Raw genomic sequence first — 6,123 nt, forward strand, 5'->3', positions numbered from 1 at the left:
AAACACATTCAACAAACCTTCAAAATACTCACTCCATCTCCTTCTCACATCACTACTGCTTGTTATCACCTCCCCACTTGCCCCTTCACTGAAGTTCCCATTTGTCCCCTTGTCTTACGCACTTTATTTACCTCCTTCCAAAACTTCTTTTTATTCTCCCTAAAATTTGATGATACTCTCTCACCCCAACTCTCATTTTCCCTCTTTTTCACCTCTTGCACCTTTCTCTTGACCTCCTGTCTCTTTCTTTTATACATCTCCCAGTCATTTGCATTTTTTCCCTGCAAGAATCGTCCAAACGCCTTTCTCTTCTCTTTCACTAATAATCTTACTTCTTCATCCCACCCCTCACAACCCTTTCTAATCTGCCCAGCTCCCACGCTTCTCATGCCACAAGGATCTTTTGCGCAAGCCATCACTGCTTCCCTAAATACATCCCATTCCTCCCCCACTCCCCTTATGTCCTTTGTTCTCACCTTTTTCCATTCTGTACTCAGTCTCTCCTGGTACTTCCTTGCACAAGTCTCCTTCCCAAGCTCACTTACTCTCACCACTCTTTTCACCCCAACATTCTCTCTTCTTTTCTGAAAACCTCTACAAATCTTCACCTTCGCCTCCACAAGATAATGATCAGACATCCATCCAGTTGCACCTCTTAGCACATTAACATCCAAAAGTCTCTCTTTTGCGTGCCTATCAATTAACACGTAATCCAATAATGCTCTCTGGCCATCTCTCCTACTTACATGCGTATACGTATGTATATTTCTCTTTTTAAACCAGGTATTCCCACTCACCAATCCTTTTCCAGCACATAAATCTACAAGCTCTTCACCATTTCCGTTTACAACACTGAACACCCCATGTACACCAATTATTCCCTCAACTGCCACATTACTCACCTTTGCATTCAAATCACCCATCACTATATCTTGGTCTCGTGCATCAAAACTACTAACACACTCACTCAGCAACTCCCAAAACACTTGCCTCTCATGATCATTCTTCTCATGCCCAGGTGCATATGCACCAATAATCACCCATCCCTCTCCATCCACTTTCCGTTTTACCCATATCAATCTAAAGTTTACTTTCTTACACTCTATCACATACTCCCACCACTCCTGTTTCAGGAGTAGTGCTACTCCTTCCCTTGCTCTTGTCCTCTCATTAACCCCTGACTTTACTCCCAAGACATTCCCAAACCACTCTTCCCCTTTACCCTTGAGCTTCGTTTCACTCAGAGCCAAAACATCCAGGTTCCTTTCCTCAAACATACTACCTATCTCTCGTTTTTTCTCATCTTGGTTACATCTACACACATTTAGACACCCCAGTCTGAGCCTTCGAGGAGGATGAGCACTCCCCGCGTGACTCCTTCTGTTTCCCGTTTTAGAAAGTTAAAATACAAGGAGGGGAGGGTTTACAGCCCCCTGATCCGTCCCCTTTAGTCGCCTTCTACGACACGTGAGGAATGCGTGGGAAGTATTCTTTCTACCCTATGGGTATCCTATCCTGAACCAGGTACCCATTTTATCAACCAACCCCAAGGGGTGAATAAACAGCAGGGTTGATTGTGGACCAACTGCGGCAACCAGGATTCAAACCTATGTGCTTGACCCTGAGCACCCCATGAACATATCATCATCAGGAATGCATTGTTGGTTTGGTGTCTCATCAAAATATTTGAACTGTGCAGTAACTGAGGTACTTGGAACAGGTTATGCATGAGCTTATTCTTTTTGAAATAGAGGGTATATTTGTTCTCTCCAGGTTTTAGGTTTAGAGATCCAGTGACTGTAGGACTGAGAAAGCAAATACATTGGCCATTTAAATACTACAGTGCAGTAGGTAGTAGTTGGTAGAGAGCCAATGACCTTTGAGGTATATTACCAGTACTGCCTGCCTGGGTATTAGAAGGTTTAGTGACACCTGCTTAGTGAGCCACCACTTTAGTGGTTGTACAACCATCTGCTTAGTGAGCCAGCACTTTAGTGGTTGTCAAGTTGAACTCCTCTGACTCTGGCAGCTGTCTTTTCTTTATGCCTCACTAACATATGGACTACTGGCATTGTGTGACCACAAACATATAACTCATGCACCTCATTTCTCGTAACCCTAGATATTCCTGTGGTGAGCACTATGCACTAGTCCTGCCTTTTGGCAAAATGGTAGGAGCAGTTGATAGAAGTAGTAGGTAGGAAGATTTAGGCAGGAGCAGTAGGTAGTAAAATTAAGTAGAAGGTAGGAGCATTAGATAGCAGTAGTCATTAGGAATATTAGGTAGGAGCCTCTGCAAACACTACGCTAGACTTGCTTTCTGTCAGTGGCCTGTTAAAGATGAGGCACTAAAGATTAAGAAGCAGCACTGGAATTCTTTAGTTATGGAGACTGTTGCTGTGGCCACCCCTTTGAGGGAGTAGAGTACCAGTTAGAGCAGGTGTCAGAAATACAGATAGGTAGCAGATATTTACCAAATTTCAATTGTCTTCCCTACCTTTTTGGAGAGCGCCATCAAAGTAACAAAGTGAATGAAGGTTTCCTGTTGTAAAGTATGCTGTGCCGTGTAAAGTCGACAAAATTATATGGAGAAAGTGCTGAAGAAGCATTTTGAGAATTAGGTACATTTTACTGAATTATTAATTTGTTTTTGCACTTGACATTGTTTAAATGATGTATGCTAGATCATCTTGTCTTGTTAAAGTAGATTGATCCAAATATGCCAGCCCCATCTTGTGCAAGTTAACAACTTGGAGTCTTGAAAAATCAAACTCAATTGGGACAGTTGTATTTCACCCTACCCTACTCCAAGGGCAACTCAACCAGTGGCAAGAGTTCTCTTCTCTTTCTAATTCTGTGTTCAGTATTTCCGCATATAATCCTATTCCACCGTTATTCACTGAAGATATGATAGGGTCCCTATCATTAACTGATGAGGGAGGATCCCCAGTAAACTGGTGAATGTTCCTGTCATGTTTTGTATATTTTTCATCACACTAGACATATGCTACATTTATGCATTATTTACACAGGCATAAGTTTAGGATTGTTTGTTGTGTGAACATGAGTAAATTCATAAATAATTGTATCAACAAAAATATATGAACCAATGCTACAGTAATTGTTTAGTTTAAAACAAACTAAATTTTTGCTTTTATTTGAGTAAGAGATAGAGTAAGATCTTACAAAAGACATTCCAATACATCAGTGTTCTTTATTCTTTCATGATTGTCCATGTGTGTAGTGTTGAATGATTGACACTTAAATGAATTCCCAGTTGCAAAGTTCATCTGACAAATAGATATCCTGAATGCCACTGTAAAGCTGTTGCTTAAGCAAAAATCTTGATACAAGTATTCATTATCTAACAGTTATCATCATTGATCTTTGTCAAAATTTGTAGTTCTGTTGTTTTTCTCACTTTACCTTCTACAAACTCATATTTCTGTTCCTATTGAGCTTCAGTAGAAAATTATAATGTATACAAGCTTTTCATTTCACCTTTAACCCTGTGTATAATACATATCATAAGATATTGGGCGTGTACATATGGCATCATGCCATATTGACTTGCCTCTTCTATGATCATCTGTAGATGATAAAGAGTTGTCATATTTTTTCCAGTTGTGGCAATAGTATGCTAATGACTTTTGTGAGTAATTGGAGGAATTGTACATCAGTGGGAATTCAAATGATGACAGGAGCCACCAAAACATCATGTGACATGCAGAGCAGCCTGCAATGGATGTGTCATATGATGCACAGAACAGGTAAGCATTAATTTGCATGTGCAGTAGGACATTGCAGCCAGTTGCAACAAGTAAGTGTTAAGGCTTTACACTTTGATCCAAGTTTTATGTTATTCATTTTTTTTTTCATTATACTTAGTCGCTGTCTCCCGCATTAGCGAGGTAGTGCAAGGAAACAGATGAAAGATTGGTCCAACCCACCCACTTACACATGTATATACATAAATGCCCACACACTCACATATACGTACCTATACATTTTTCATTGTATACATACATATACATACATAGGCATATACATACATACATAGACATATACATATATACACATGTACATATTCATACTTGCCGTCTTCATCCATTCCTCTCGCCATCCCACCACATCCAGGCCCCACAAAACTTTCCATGGTTTACCCCTGACACTTCAAATGCCCTGGTTCAATCCGTTGACAGCACGTCAACCCCGGTATGCCACATTGTTCCAATTCACTCTATTCCTTGCACGCCTTTCACCCTCCTGCATGTTCAGGCCCCGATTGCTCAAAATCTTTTTCACTCCATCCTTCCACCTCCAATTTGATCTCCCACTTCTCCTCATTCTGTTGCTGTTGCTGTGGCCACCCCTTTGAGGGAGTACCAGTTGGAACTGGCATCAGAAATACAGATAGGTGGCAGATATTTAACAAATTGCAGTTGTCTTCACCATCATTTTGGAGAACGCCGTCAAAGTAACAAAGCAAATGAAGGTTTCCTGTTGTAAAGTATGCTGTGCAGTGTAAAGTCGACAACATTATATGGAGAAAGTGCTGAAGAAGCATTTTGAGGATTAGGTACATTTTACTGAATCATGAATTTGTTTTTGCAATTGACAGTGTTTAAATGATGTACGCTAGATCATCTATTCTTGTTAAAGTAGATTGATCTAAATATGCCAGCCCCATCTTGTGCAAGTTAACAACTTAGAGTCTTGAAAAATCAAACTCAATTGGGAAATTGGGACAGTTGTTATATTTCACCCTGCCCTACTCCAAGGGCAACTCAACCAGTGACAAGAGCTATCTTCTCTTTCTAATTCTGTGTTCAGTATTTCCACATTAAATCCTATTCCATCGTTATTCACCGAAGACATGATAGGTTCCCTATCATTAACTGATGAGGGAGGATCCCCAGCAAACTGGTGAATGTTCCTGTCATGTTTTGTATATTTTTCATCGCACTAGACATATGCTACATGCATGCATTATTTACACAGACATAAGTTTAGGATTGTTTGTTGTGTGAACATGAGTAAATTCATAAATAATTGTATCAACAATAATATATGAACCAATGCTACAGTAATTGTTTAGTTTAAAACAAACTAAATTTTTGCTATTATTTGAGTAAGAGATAGAGTAAGAGCTTACAAAAGACATTCCAATACATCAGTGTACTTTATTTCTTCATGATTGTCCATGTTTGTAATGTTGAATGATTGACACTTAAATGAATTCCCAGTTGCAAAGTTCATCTGACAAATAGATATCCTGAATGCCACTGTAAAGATGTTGCTTAAGCAAAAATCTTGATACAAGTATTCATTATCTAACAGTTATCATCATTTATCTTTTTGTCAAAATTTGTAGTTCTGTTGTTTTTCTCACTCTGCCTTCTACAAACTCATATTTCTGTTCCTATTGAACTTCAGTTGAAAATTATAATGTATACAAGCTTTACACATATGGCATCATGCTATATTGACTTGCCTCTTCTATGATCATCTGTAGATGATAAGAGGTGTTATATTTTTTCCAGTTGTGGCAGTAGTATGCTAATGACTTTTGTGAGTAATTGGAGGAATTGCACATCAGTGGGAATTCAAGTGATGACAAGAGCCACCAAAACATCATGTGACATGCAGAGCAGCCTGCAATGGATGTGTCATATGATGCACAGAACAGGTAAGCATTAATTTGCATGTGCAGTAGGACATTGCCAGTTGCAACAAGTAAGTGTTATGGCTTTACACTCTGATCCATGTTTTATGTTATTCATTTTTTTCATTATACTTAGTTGCTATCTCCCGTATTAGTGAGGTAGTGCAAGGAAACAGATGAAAGATTGGCTCAACCCACCCACTTACACATGTATATACATAAATGCCCACACACTCACATATACATACCTATACATTTCATTATATACATACATATACATACACAGACATATATATATATATATATATATATATATATATATATATATATATATATATATATATATATATATATATATATATATAATATATATATATATATATATATATATATATATATATATATATATATGATCCCTGGGGATAGGGGATTAAGAATACTTCCCACGTATTCCCTGC

General features: G+C 38.5%; 1 long non-coding RNA gene across 1 annotated transcript in view; it reads left to right on the top strand.

Annotated features, from left to right (window-relative positions):
- The window catches only part of LOC139748289 (uncharacterized), a 36,322-nt gene extending 30,458 nt beyond the window's left edge, over nucleotides 1-5,864 (top strand). Inside the window, exons 3-4 of the long non-coding RNA XR_011712627.1 lie at nucleotides 3,625-3,770; nucleotides 5,544-5,864. This is a non-coding gene — a long non-coding RNA (uncharacterized lncRNA). The remainder of the gene's footprint in view (nucleotides 1-3,624; nucleotides 3,771-5,543) is intronic.
- The last annotated feature ends 259 nt before the right edge of the window (nucleotides 5,865-6,123 follow it).

The sequence above is a fragment of the Panulirus ornatus genome, chromosome 73 (assembly GCF_036320965.1).
Source record: "Panulirus ornatus isolate Po-2019 chromosome 73, ASM3632096v1, whole genome shotgun sequence".
In the NCBI taxonomy this organism is placed as follows: Eukaryota; Metazoa; Arthropoda; class Malacostraca; order Decapoda; family Palinuridae; genus Panulirus; species Panulirus ornatus.